Source organism: Schistocerca nitens, chromosome 5 (assembly GCF_023898315.1).
Source record: "Schistocerca nitens isolate TAMUIC-IGC-003100 chromosome 5, iqSchNite1.1, whole genome shotgun sequence".
NCBI classification, from domain to species: domain Eukaryota; kingdom Metazoa; phylum Arthropoda; class Insecta; order Orthoptera; family Acrididae; genus Schistocerca; species Schistocerca nitens.
In genome coordinates this window covers 446499911-446514927 of record NC_064618.1, presented here as the reverse complement: position 1 = coordinate 446514927, position 15017 = coordinate 446499911, and the positions used below count along the sequence as shown (strand labels likewise).

The 15017-nt window shown below is 44.9% G+C and overlaps 1 non-coding gene across 1 annotated transcript; it reads right to left on the bottom strand.

Moving 5' to 3' along the window:
* Nucleotides 1-800: 800 nt before the first annotated feature.
* Trnag-acc (transfer RNA glycine (anticodon ACC)) lies at nt 801-872 on the bottom strand. Its single transcript has one exon. It is a non-coding gene; the product is annotated as a tRNA-Gly (tRNA).
* Between the last annotated feature and the right edge of the window lie 14145 nt (nt 873-15017).

The window sequence follows — 15017 nt, the reverse complement described above, 5'->3', positions numbered from 1 at the left end:
GTTCGGGAAGCATGCAGACAATCAGTTGAATCTCTTGGTGTGTGGGGCGGGCATTATCTTGCTGAAATGTAAGCCCGGGATGGCCTGCCACGAAGGACAACGTAACGGGCACAGAATATCATCGAATACCGCTTTGCAGTAAGTGTGCTGCGGATGACAACCGAAGGGCTCCTGCTATGAAAATAAAAGGCACCAGAGGCCATAACTCCTGGTTTTTGGCCCCATGGCTGATGACAGTGAAGTTGGTATCCCACAGCTAACTGGGGTCCCTAAGATCAGTGAAGACGCTTCTGGAGACGTCCCGAATAGCAATGCCATAGAAACATGACTGTTGCCCGCCATACGGCCAGACAGCCAGGAGTGATGGTCTGGGGCGCCATTTATTCTCATAGCAGGACTCCTTTGATTGTCATCGACGGCACCGTTGCACAGCGATACGTCGACGATGCTCTACGCCCCCGTCTTGTTGCCCTTTATGGCAAACTATCCCAGCTACATTTCATAAAAATGGTGGAATCTCGTACACAGGAAGATTTTGTACTGCTTGTCAAACCCTACCTCGGCCGGCAAGATCATCGGATCTCACCCCAATTGAAAACATTTGGAGCATTGTCGGTAGGGCCTACCAACCATCTCTCTATTTTGACGATCTAAGGCGTGAACTGGACAGAATTTGGCACGGTATCCCTCAGGAGGATATCAAATGAAATGAAATGATCGTATGGCATTGTTGGCCAGGAGGCCCCATTCCGGGGAATTCGGCCGCTGATGAAAACGATGATGAAGGACACACAACACCCAGTCCCCTGCCGGGAATCGAACCCGGGCCCCCTGCGTGGTAGGCGGTAACGCTACCACTACGCTACGGAGGCGGACAGGAGGACACCCAATAACTCCCTCAATGGAAATTAAACCGAATAATAGCTTCCATACGGACTACAGGTGGACGAAAGCGGTGCTGACTTGTTCAGTTTGAAGTTTTTTCTGTTGAATAAATTACTCCATTTTTCTGAAATGGTAATAATTTTTTTTATTTGTGCATGAACTCACATCTATCGATTTCCATTGCGTTAGGACGATCCTTTTTGAACATTTCTCGGGTATCCGACCGGGTAGCGTCGTAATTTATCCACAATATTTCGGCAGACGTACGAGTTGCCATCTTCACCTGAAGATGGCAGCGCGTACGTCTGCAGAAATATTGTGGAGAAATTACGACGCTACCCGGTCGGATACCCGAGAAATGTTCGGATTGGAAATACGCCGGGAAGACATGAAATCGCAGGATGATCCTTCACGATGCATCGTATCTTTTTTTCCGTTAGTGTATTTTATGATAGTAATTGATTCCTGTGATTTGTTTGCCAACACCTTAATTGAACAGTAAGAAGGATAATGTTGCTCTCCGGAAACGTCATAACGCTTGAACACACAACATTTTTTTTATAATTGCACCTCAGGTTGACGTCAACGAAATGGGCCTATAGCAATGAGCGTGTGGTTGAAGAGGGCGAGATTACAGTCAGGAACTGACATCTCGCAGTTGTAATTTGGGACCACTTCTGGTCGCGATGCCGTACCTAAGTACTGGACTCGATACAACAACGAGTTGCAGAGTTTTAATTGGTGCGCTCGGCAACGTGCGTCGGAGACAGCTGGGGCGTGAGCTGCGGCGCCGCGTTTGTTCTCGCAGCGGCCGCTCCGGGAACACCACTAGCGCGCTTTGTTTGCTATGGCGGGCGCGCGGCCGGGGCGGCGAGGCCAAAGTTTTAATTAAATTTTATCGCACTGCAGAGAGCCGGGGCGCGCGCGCCAGTCACTGATTGGTCACTGCCTTTGAGCATTTAGTCGTGTGGAGGGCAGCAGGCGCGTTTGTTCGACTCTACTCGCTGCGTCACGTACTTGACTGGGTAGCTGCCAGCTCCCGGAGTTGTCGGTGTAAATAACGTAATAACGTTGCCGTATACAACGCAAGCGCGTGCTATTCTTTAACCAAATCATAAGTAATGTCAATGACCTAAAATATTAGTAAATTAGCTGCCATGGTTGTCGATCGGGAACTCGTAGCTGTACAATGAAAGTGTTTTTACAATGCAGATATACACTGGTTCTTTCGACCTGTAAAATCATAGACACCACTAGCAGATCACACAAACGTATTTGTGAAACAGACACAAGTCTTCATCTTTCATTCATTAGACAGAAAAAAACACTTCTCGATTATCAGGAGTGAAACATCAGCAACAGAACATGCTACATCTGTAACGATGCGAAATAAAAGTTAAGCTTGGTATACGGATATTGCTGTAATATACAAGGAGATCCTGTTAACATATGGTGGTTACTCAGGGATAGTTTTTCACAAGGCAATTGTCCAATCCAATATCTTGAAACCTGCTCTAAAATTTATAATACAGAAAATTAACACAGTTTCAAAATTTTAGCTGCTAAGACAAACAGCGAGTATTTTTTTGAAAATGTTGAAGTTTGACAAAAATCTAGCTCGCCATGTCGTTGGAGAAGTGTAGACCCCTACTGTAGCTGTAGCAGACAACGTCCACATAGCCTTAACTGACAGCACGTCGATAAAAGATTCACGGCACAATGCGATCGTAATTTGTAAAGCGAATTTCAGTTTCCGTTGATAGTGTCTCCGATACAGTTCACAGTTACTATTCGCTCGAATCTGTAACTCATTTAATATTCATAATAATTAGCAGTTGCCTTCGCGGTATAGCTAAGTGTTAACAATGCAGATAAAACTGAATACGTTTTCTTTGTTATTTCTTTGCATACGCATGCTACTAGCATCTTTCCTTTTGTGCAGTTTCCAGAGTTTAACAGTAATGTGGAATTCAGTTGATGTTTCCAGCCTTGCAATAATAAAACATGACGAACATGATATGCAGTCGAAATCACCTGCCTCTCCTGAAGACCTACTTATATGTTAATTTCTTGGATGTTCATTCCAGTGATGTCGACATTTCGTTAGACATAACTCAAACAGTTTCACGAATTGTGGTTCAAACGATGACTGCTGTGCTAATTAAAGTCAAGAATTAAAATACAGTACCTTCTGAGCCCAAGGAAAACTTGCAAAGCAATATCTTTCAGTGACAAAGAAAAAGGAGTAAATTTTTTGGTTCAACGAAGGAGAGAGAAATCGCTTAAACTTCACCAGTGTGCTAAGCCGGTTTCGTTTCGTGAAATCTGAAGATCAATTGTGTAAATAGAAATCAGATAGATACGAAGTACAAAATAAACACCAAAATGAGACTCGAAAAAGTGTGAAGGAAAAGCTACTCGAAAGATTTAGAACTGCTCGTGAGAGTCAATGCACCGTTACCGAGGGAGATGTACAAAACTGAGCGCTCTGAAATGCAAGTTAGACGACCGTTACTGATTTCCAGGCTTCTTTGACCTGGTTAAACAGATTCTGGCAATTATACAGAAAAGTCGCAAAATTACGAAGCTCAAGCAAACGTGTATAGAAGATGTCATCAATAAGTAACACTGTAGAACAATACTACAGCCAATCAGTCAAGTTCTGTGCAAACCGCACTTCGTCATTTCGAGCGAAAAGATGCAGAGCCGCTTGTGTAGGTGATGCATTCGTATACAAAAATTCCGGTGATAAGTATCAGTGGATTACTCTTTCCACAACTCTACCCCTGTCTTCAGAACATCACGGAAAATTAGGGGCAAAATTTTTAAAAGAAAACAGCTCTTTATTTGCAAAAGCAGGGAAAATGGGATTTAATAATTTTCAGTGTTACAGCCGAAACGTCTCCTACGATGTGCAAAGATTAATTTATTGCCTTTGTTTTACTCTTGGACTCGACACCTCTGTTTTTAGGACGACGACGAAAAGACTGTTAATATAATTCGAATTCCACGCGGAACTGATAGTGTGATTCAGCTCCTCGCTAAAGAAATTTTTGCGACAGTGTAAAGCAGTTTTCAGAAAATTGTCAGATAGTATAATTATCCGATGGCTGTTTGTCATTTCAGGTATATCAGCGGATCAATATTGCTAAATTTCAGTCATTTTTGTATTGTTAGTTTGCATCACCACATGTTACGATATTGATCAAGTATGCATGGTACGCAGCACAATACGCAGAATAATGGTCTCGACTACTTCTTACCCCATTCCAATTCTGTCTAAATAAAGCTAGTAGTTAATGTCAAATGCCTGAATGCATTAATTTAACTTTTATCAGGTGTGTTTGGTTTCAGGAAAATGTTCTTTCTTCTTCCTAGAGACACACTTCATTTTTGTGACGACTGCAGGGAATAAACAAGGAACTGTCTCATTCTTAGCATAAATATGCAATATCCAAAAATTATATAACAACTGTGCTAGGGGATTGTTACAAAATATTTGATTCCAACAAATTAAAGTTCCAGTTGATCGAAGTCGTCTGTAATGTAACATTATACACTGCCTTGATTCTTTCGTGTGTTGGACACTTGTGTTAACACTTACGTATGCAACAGTTTAGCTGTCGATATGAACTGCAAGTTATTCAAAAAAATTGCTCTAGTTCAAATGCTCAGAATTGACGTGTGTACACTTTGGATTTCGCGCTGTGTCCTAACACAGGATTTTGTATCCCGCCTGGAAGGCGGCGCGTGGGTAGGAGCAGGAGCAGGAAAATTACGTCGGTACTGCAGTGAGTAAAGGTGGTTTACTGGTGCAAGAAAGAATACATAACTTTGTACAGATGCGAAGTCTTAGACCCGTCGTATGTAAAGCAAAGCTGAAGCGAAGTTTCCTAGCTGGCTGCACCTAATGAAATGGGCGGAATCTGTAGCGGAGCTCGTAGAGCTGCACAGCACCAGCTAGAGGTCGCTGTCGTTGGCGTCTTGTGGTAGTACCAATCTTTGAAAATATGCCGTCGCATCGTTGCTATCGATACCACACCGGATAGAGCGAAGGCAGGGGGTTTGAGGGCAGTTTGTGGTTTCGGAGCGATGAGGAGCAAATGCAGAAAGACAAATTCGCAGTGAAGGCAGGCTGAGGACTTCGATCAGCGCCAATCACTGTCATAGGGCACCCACGAGAGGCGTTGGTTTTGAGACTCGACGGGATGCTTGCAGCAGGAGACTCGTGGAATTCAGGGGTCTGATTTATTAGTGATCAGACTAACTACTACTATGAATTCTGATTACAAACATTAAAAAAGGAAAAGGAGGCATTTGATCGCACAAGAGTAGTCTGTGTCTGAAACCACGAGGGTGAATGGTAACAGAAGTACCGAACACTAGCGCAATGTTATGTACAAACATGAGAGCAGCACTTCAAACGAGATAAACAGGCGTGTCGGAGCTTACCGACGCTGGCCACGAGCGACACGGAGTCGGCACCCCAACGATCTGACTGAGAAATCTCTCTGAATATAAATACATGGTTTCTTAGAGAACCGTGGCGGCACACTATTGCTCCCTTCCTGTAGTAGATCCACAGGCACTTCACAAGTTTCGGCCAATCTCACGAAACACTCTGTGTCTCCAGGGCTCCTCTGGTCAACCTCATTTAGATTCCTCCCCCTCTCGTACCCGATAGGTAGGGATGCTTCCGGAATTTACGTTAACAACAAACTCCGAGTCTGTTAGCAACAGCGTTCGGCTGAAAGCTAAACGTCACTGCCACTATCATTATAGCTATCAACAACAGTGTTTTACGTCACTTCGCCCGGCCCTCAGTCTTTCGTGAGAGGGGGCTGCTGTAGTAGCGCTGTGCCTGTGTAAACCCACTGAAGTTGCAGTTCTCAGGAGCAAGTATCAAACTTGCTGCCTCTGCTAAGAAGTAACTTTTCGGGGCTACCTTCTACTGTGACGCCTTAGAGCAGCATCTAGGCTTTGGGCGGAGTTAAGAGTCAATTCTCGGAAGTGAAACTTCTTCCCTCAGACAGCTATCCAGAGCGTCTGCAATTTGCAGGGCTCTAGCGTTACTGTTTAGTTTCGGTAACTTGAACGCTACCACTTTTGCCTGCCCTCTACATCGTGTTTGATTTGTTTGATTTTCTATCCTGGAGTGCCAAATGGTCCAAATGGCTCTGAGCACTATGGGACTTAACAGCTATGGTCATTAGTCCCCTAGAACTTAGAACTACTTAAACCTAACTAACCTAAGGACGACACACAACACCCAGTCATCACGAGGCAGAGAAAATCCCTGACCCCGCCGGGAATCGAACCCGGGACCCCGTGCTCGGGAAGCGAGAACGCTACCGCGAGACCACGAGCTGCGGACTCCTGGAGTGCCCTTGACGGCTTCCAACAGCCTTAAGCGTAACAACGTACAAGTCATTACCTCGTTAGTATACAGTGTGACACCAAGTCCTCTTGTTCCGGCTACGTCTGCTTATTCGCCGTTTCGAGTTCTACGCTGGAATGGCTGTACAAACCGCTGTTATAAACGGTTCTTCAAGCGACAAAAGTGAATAACTTTAATAATTTTTTTAAAAAATACTTTCAGCTCAGTAGCTAAAATTTTGTCAGTGAATTTCTTAAGATGTATTCTAGCTGCGTGAAAAATTTCAGGGTAGGGTTCGACATGTCGGATTGGACCATTCCCTTCTGAGTATTTTGGTATGAGAGACCATTGGCCTCCGGTGATTCGTTACAAAGCAATATACATGACTGTGATTAAAAATGGCACGCACTCTCGTTCAGTCTGACACATGACCGCCTGCACAATCACACTAGCTCGCATCATGGAAGACAGCGTCAAAACTTCAGGTATTCTAAAACTATTACGTAAAACTAAGGAAGACAGGAGAATAACTTAAGTAAATTCACTGCAATATGTGGCTGGCTGACTACTTACCAAGAACGCGGATGAGCCAGCCAGCCTGAAAACAAATTAAAAACGTCACCCTAAAATTTCAAGGAATAAGTCGGACAATCCACAAAAAATTAGAAGTCGTACCACATTAGTTTGATTGTCAGCTAAAATAGCCAACAAATCTGCCGGCAAATGAAGTGAAGCCCTATCAGTATGCCACAAGCACCACACGGTGTAGGTGCTCTCCCCGGAGCAAGAAGCCCTGCGTCATAACGGTATGGCTGGTGCGAAGGCGAATGAGGAGGACTTCATCCCGCCTGCGTGGCGGGACCTCGACCACGTTGTGGACATTACTAGACTCAGATTATGGTTGGTTCAAATGGCTCTGAGCACTATGCGACTTAACTTCTGAAGTCATCAGTCCCCTAGAACTTAGAACTACTTCAACCTAACTAACCTAAGGTCATCACACACATCCATGCCCGAGGCAGCATTCGAACCTGCGACCGTAGCGGTCGCTCGGCTCCAGACCCAGATTATGGTTTGTCACTTCCAGCCATTCTTCTTCTCATCGACGCATGACTCGGTACCTCAACAGCGAGGCAACCGCATGCAGTGGGATGGCGAACTGAACTAATCGAGGATAGCGACACACCTCCTTTACAGGTGTTACATCCTCCCGTTCGTTCCCAGCAATACCCACGTGCTCTGGCGCCCAGCGGAAAAACACCTCCTTCCCCAGTGTCTGTAATTGGAGGAGGGCGTCCTGCATATTCTGGATTGTTTTATCTGCTGGGCACTAGCGTTGTAGAAAGTGAAGGGCACTCAGCGAATCGGAAAAGACAAGGGATTTACCACAAGAGATATGCCTCATCTGCTCCAGTGCCCACAAGACGGCGTATAATTCCGTGTCGAAGTCAATAAAGTCTTCAGACAGTCAGATCTTGAATACACGATCGGGTAAAACAACAAAGCAACCAACGAATTCCCCCTGTTTGGGCCCATCCTTAAATACAGTTTCATAATTGTGATGCTCTGTATTAAGACATATGCAGAAGTGTATCCTCTCCTGTACTGCACTAACTATTAAATTCCTCTGAGCCTCTGAGCCTCTGCAGTGATGAGGGTGGCAGGCGTTTAAAACACTGGAGTTGGTGTCATTATCGCTCCACACCAAATGACTCCAGCTCACGGATTATAAGTGGTCTTGCTGCTCGTGTACGATTGGAGAAAAGGCGTTCCAGAGACGGAGAAGTAACATTGTGCTATGCAGGCGAATCCGGGGCAGCGAGGAAAAAAATTGGAAATTTCTGGGACCAAACTTCTGAGGTCATCGGTCTCTAGGCTTACACACTACTTAATCTAACTTAAACTGACTTACGCTAAGGACAAAACACACACCCATGCCCCGAGGGAGGACTCGAACCTCCGATGGGAGGAGCCGCGCGAACAGTGACAAGGCGCCAGACCGCGCGGATAGGAGCGAGCGGCTTGCTGTCCGACGCACCATGAGGTGCTGCTGCCTGATGGTGAGTGGCGGTTCGTCAGCCTCAGTACAGAGACTGGGTGTGGGGCTGGCCTTACAAACACCTGCGTCCAGCCTAATCCCCTCTTGTATGTCCATCCCTTTGACTGGAGGTCTTGGGTACCACGGCCATTCACTACTGTAAGAAAATGAAAGGCCTACAGCCGTCCTTATGATCTTATTTATTGTGTAGCTACTAGTTGCAGCGCTTCAATGCGCCATCTTCAGGCCGTAGTTGATGCTGAAGGAGTTAACATGATCCCCTCTTTGTGGATAGCGTCAACAAGCTTCAGATAAAAAGCCTCGCTGATCCATATACTGTGCGTCCACAGTCTAGCCGCGATCGCACGAAAGCCCTATAAAACTGCAGCAGACGCACGCTATCCCCTCTCCTCCAAGAAGCTGTGGCTCAGGTACGTTATTATAATCGGTACCTTCTTGGTTCTTGCTTTCAGGTCTCTTAGGTGTGGTAGCCACGACAATTTGGAGAGACCATAAACCTGAGTGAGTCTTTAAAATGTAGAATGATGTCCCTCATATGCAAATTAGGTAAACTGAAAACCCGCCGAGAGTGATTAAAATGAACATACACACGCAATTATCTGCAGAAAACTGAAAACCCGTCTTTGTTGCCAACCCTCTAATCTCTGCACTGTAAACTGTAACTGCTTAGTTGCAATTGCAGCACTGAAGGAAGAACAGAGAACTGTAAAATCGTCCACAAATAAGGAGCATTGTACATGAGTCCTTACCGTAGACTAATACTTTTTATGGCTGTGGCAAAGAGGATAACACTTAAAGCACTGCTCCGTGAAACACCGTTCTCCTGCTCAAAACGATCCGACAGCACATCACCAACTCGGGACCGAAAAAACGCTTAGATAGGAGGGACTGTACGAAAATGGGAAGGTGACCACGAATTGGTGTAGATGTCCTAGAATACTGTGTCTCCAAGTAGTGTCGTACGCCTTACAGGTGTCAAAGAAAACACCAATACAGTGATGGTTAAGTAGGAATATCCACCTCTAGCAGGGTCAAGTTGTCGATAGTGGATCTAAATCTTCCGAACCCCAACTGACAGCGGCTAAGGAGTTGTCTGGTGTCTAACGTCCAGAGTAGACGACGGTTAATCATTCGTTCCTTGGTCTTTCCTGCATAATGCGTTAAGGTGACGCTCTGGTTTGAGCAAAGGTATCGGAACTGTCTCTCTCAGTTGAGAAACTGACTTGTCTGCCACATCAAATTAAAACCTTTGAGGTTGCTGACATATGTCGAAACATGCTGTACTGGATTTGGTTGTGACCGGGTCCAATGGTTAAACCTTCATCGACAAACCAATGCTTACTGCTCTTTATTAATGTTCGAATACACTCATGCTCATGAATGAAGGATAATTGCAGAATGTGGTGCCACACAACGTGGCACGACACAAACCTTGCGCTAATAGCATAGGCACATAGGGAACACACACGACACAGATCTGTAAGTCCACGGTATTGATAAGTTGAAAAAACCGTCCCGAAACACATGTGCTACAAAACGCCACTGTTTCCTGCGCATATACTCCGACATCAATATGGGATATGATCACCATGCACACCTACACAGGCCGCAAAACGGGTTGGCATACTGTGGATCAGGTGGTCGAGCAGCTGCTGGGGTATAGCCTCCCATTCTTGCACCAGTGCCTGTCGGAGCTCCTGAAGTGTTGTAGGGGTTTGAAGACGTACAGCGATACGTCGACCGAGAGCATCCCAGATGTGCTCGATGGGGTTTAGGTCTTGAGAACAGGCAGGCCACTCCGTTCCTGATATCTTCTGTTTCAAGGTATTCCTCAACGATGGCAGCTCGGTGGGGCCGTGCATTATCGTCCATCAAGACGAAGGTGGGACCCACTGCGCCCCTGAAAAGGCGGACATACTGGTGCAAAATGACGTCCCGATACACCCGACCTGTTACAGTTTCTCTGTCAAAGACATGCAGGGGTGTACGTGCACCAATCATAATACCACCCCACACCATCAAACCACGACCTCCATGCAGATCCCTTTCAAGGACATTAAGGGGTTGGTATCTGGTTCCTGGTTCACGCCAGATGAAAACCCGGCGAGAATCACTGTTCAGACTATACCTGGACTCATCCGTGAACATAACCTGGAACCACTGTTCCAATGACCATGTACTGTGTTCTTGACACCAGGCTTTACGGGCTCTCCTGTGACCAGGGATCAGTGGAGTGCACCTTGCAGGTCTCTGGGCGAATAAACCATGTTTGTTCAGTCGTCTGGAGACTGTGTGTCTGGAGACAACTGTTCCAGTGGCTGCGGTAAGGTCCCGAGCAAGGCAATCAGTAGTACTCCGTGGCCGTCTGCGGGCACTGATTGTGAGATATCGGTCTTCTTGTGGTATTGTACACTGTGGACATCCCGTACTGTAGCGCCTGGACACGTTTCCTGTCTGCTGGGATCGTTGCCATAATCTTGAGATCACACTTCGTGGCACACGAAGGGCCCGTGCTACGGCCTGCTGTATTTGACCAGCCCCCAGTCGCCCTAGTATTCTACCCCTCGTAACGTGATCAATATGTGTTCTTTGAACCATTTTCAACACACAGTCACCATTAGCACGTCTGAAAACGTCTGCACACTTACTCGCTGCACCCTACTCTGACATGCACCAACACACCTCTGCGTATGTGGACTGCTGCCAGCGCCACCGTTCGACGACCGCAGTTCAAATACCCCTCACGATCATACCCTGAGGTGATTTAAAACCGCAAACCGTCCACTAGAGCCTTGTTTCTCCATGTATCAGAATTATTCTTAATTTATGAGCTTGAGTAGAAAAAACACTGTCGAGGAAACAATCATGTGACAGTGAATACACGCTTAAGGGCGAAGAGTAAAGCAGTCACTACTGTTGTCAACAGCAAGTACCATGGACGAATAGAGCGAAGTTTCTTTCCAAACAAGACACACAGCGCATACCGGCAACATTTGCACCACTCTGCAGTGATTTTCAGCGCCGTACAAATACAAAGATAAAAGGGGGCAAGAAATCAAAGAAAATACAGATTTCTTCCGTAACGACCTACCAGACACCACGGGTCAACACTCAGAAAAAAATCCCTAAATAACCTCCATAATTTTGTCGCTGGAGTTCGGGTTCTCCATGTATATTACATTGCTATACTAAGTTTAAGCTATATTTCGCGATGTGGCATGTTACTCAAAGTTGCTGGTGTGACACTCCCGATATCTATGGAACGTTCTTTGTCTAATGAAAGTAGGATAAATACTTACTGTCCCTTTCATAACTAAGTCTGCGTAATTTCTCAGTGATATCTATTACTTTTCTGGCGAAAACGTCACCATATTTCGCCACTGTAAAAACTTTTTCATTACACGTTCATGAGATCCCGATCGTCAAACATGGCAGCCGGTTTATAAGTATTTTAGATATTTGACATTATTTATACGATGTTAAGGACTTACGCATACGTACAACATATATCTGCCGATACAGGCATTTATGAACAGCGTTACGAATTTCTGATCTCTCTAGAAAGTAATGTAGCCACGATGTTCTTTGACAGAATCTACGCTACCTACATGAAGATATGCAAGTTGTCAGACAGCTGACACATGAGATATGAGCTACATCACAATACAGGAATTGCTAATACTACAGTAGCGGTTCGAGATGACCTAGTTTTTATTCGATAGTCCGACTAATGCGCGTACACACACACACACACACGTACGTACAACATATATCTGCCGATACAGGCATTTATGAACAGCGTTACGAATTTCTGATCTCTCTAGAAAGTAATGTAGCCACGATGTTCTTTGACAGAATCTACGCTACCTACATGAAGATATGCAAGTTGTCAGACAGCTGACACATGAGATATGAGCTACATCACAATACAGGAATTGCTAATACTACAGTAGCGGTTCGAGATGACCTAGTTTTTATTCGATAGTCCGATTAATGCGCGCGCGCGCGCGCGCACACACACACACACACACACACACACACACACACACACACACACACACACTTTCGCCAAGTCCAGTTTATAAATTTAATCTTTGATGCAGGATTATCTTTCAAAAATAATAATTTTTCTTACCAAAGAGGGGAAGTAATAATCCAGCAGCTACGTCGTAGGTTTCCACAATGCGCTCGTCGTTCATTAATTTCTGTTGGCTGCCACTGAAGCTTTTCTTTCCAAATACCTTTCCGCCCTCAACAAATTCTCTTCTGTAGTAACTGGAGGCGTGTAACGTAAGTACACAAACATGCACTGTGCCGGAATTGTCGCCTACGAGTGTCCACATATCTAGCCTTGATAAAACGTTCGGGCGTCACCCCGAGCCAGTACAAGACGAAATCGAGAAAAAAATTAAATATAGATACAATAAATTGCTGATAATTCGTGGAGAGGCGTAATAGATCTCAATCTAACGTCTCAGAAGGTAACAGGTTCTTGAAAACACTGTATGAGCAATTCAGAAAAAGTCAGCACTCGTGTACCTGATCGAATTGGTAAGTAAGCTCACCAACACTGTAATATAACGACCCCACTGATCTTTTTGAGTTAAGCTCACAAATAATCACAGGGACCATCAACACTCCACAAACTATTAATGAAAATTATACGGGACAAACATATTGCGCTACCGATATATCTTAACAATCAATATATAGTTTCTGGCTGCTGTCGTTTCGTTCTGTAGCGGCCAACCCGCCCAGAATGATCTCTGGCGCGCGTTGCTGCTGTCAGTCACCGCCGCTTAGGCAGTCTGCCGCCTCTGGGTGAACGCTTGTACAGCTAGTTACATTTTTGGTTTTTCTAGAACACGTACACTTATGGGCCTTAGTTACACACTTTATCTCTTTATCTGCTTTACGACATTTTGCTGCTGTCACAATTGACTGAAACGACCACGTTATTTACGTAACGTCACGAAACTGTTCAAAATTAATTTTGGCACGTTACAGATCTTCCTCCTCGTTTCAATCTATTAGGAAGCTCTGTACTAAATTCATACTCATCAGTACTACATATGACACTATTCTAGCTAATCCGTAATAAATGATCGTTTTAATCCTTTGGTTAGCAATAAGCATCACCGCCTGCTCCTAGTTTTTACATATCTACAAAAAGTGATCACAACGCTACTTTAGTCTGTATTTCGTTCATAGTTTTTAATAAATGCATACTACCCTTAGCTGTAACAATCATCATGCAACTAATAGCTATGGTCCCTTTAAATACGCAATAGCTTTGGTTCTACAACAACAAAACTATAACACATAATTATTAGCTAATATTAAAACATAAACCCATCGAAAATTGAAATACTATTAGCAAATTAAATCAAATTATGGCACTGTATCTTTATTGCTGTGCCGGGTGTCTTTAATACCTCACTGAACTACGGAGGTTCACTCTCTTCTTATAAACTCGAGACCTTCTCGCGTCAATTTCAAACTCCTTAACTTTACGACCTAAAAGTCTGTTAAGCTGATCTTCTGAAAGCACAAGCCTACTTCGATATTTAACATACTTCATAGCACCTTTATGTTTATTAGCTTTACATCTCAGCACTCTTCTTTTGGGGTATTTTTGCGTACGCTTTCTAAAAGCATCCTTAAGTCTACTTTATACAGTAAATATTTTATTCAAATCTTTCTCATCAACACTCTTAATATCTATAATGGTGTACTGTTCCTCATCAATAGGTTTATGCATACAGGAAAACGCATACCATTCTACTACACTCAGGTGGTATTTTCCCCACAGCTTTATGTGAAGCCGGCCGCTGTGGCCTAGCGGTTCTAGGCACTTCAGTCTGGAACCGCGCGACCGCTCCGGTCGCAGGTTCGAATCCTGCCTCTGGCATGGATGTGTGTGATGTCCTTAAGTTAGTTAGGTTTAAGTAACTTCCTGGCAGATTAAAACTGTGTGCCCGACCGAGACTCGAACTCGGGACCTTTGCCTTTCGCGGGCAAGTGCTCTACCATCTGAGCTACCGAAGCACGACTCACGCTCGGTACTCACAGTTTTACTTCTGCCAGTACCTCGTCTTTGGAAGGTAGGAGACGAGGTACTGGCAGAAGTAAAGCTGTGAGTACCGGGCGTGAGTCGTTCTTCGGTAGCTCAAATGGTAGAGCACTTGCCCGCGAAAGGCAAAGGTCCCGAGTTCGAGTCTCGGTCGGGCACACAGTTTTAATCTTCCAGGAAGTTTCATATCAGCGCACACTCCGCTGCAGAGTGAAAATCTCATTCTGGAAACATCCTCCAGGCTGTGGCTAAGCCATGTCTCCGCAATATCCTTTCTTTCAGGAGTGCTAGTTCTGCATGGTTCGCAGGAGAGCTTCTGTAATGTTTGGAAGGTAGGAGACGAGGTACTGGCAGAAGTAAAGCTGTGAGTACCGGGCGTGAGTCGTGCTTCGGTAGCTCAGATGGTAGAGCACTTGCCCGCGAAAGGCAAAGGTCCCGAGTTCGAGTCTCGGTCGGGCACACAGTTTTAATCTGCCAGGAAGTTTCATATCAGCGCACACTCCGCTGCAGAGTGAAAATCTCATTCTAGGTTTAAGTAGTTCTAAGTTCTAGGGGACTGATGATCTCAGATGTTAAGTCCCATAGTGCTGACAGCCATTTGAAACATTTGAACTTTATCTGAA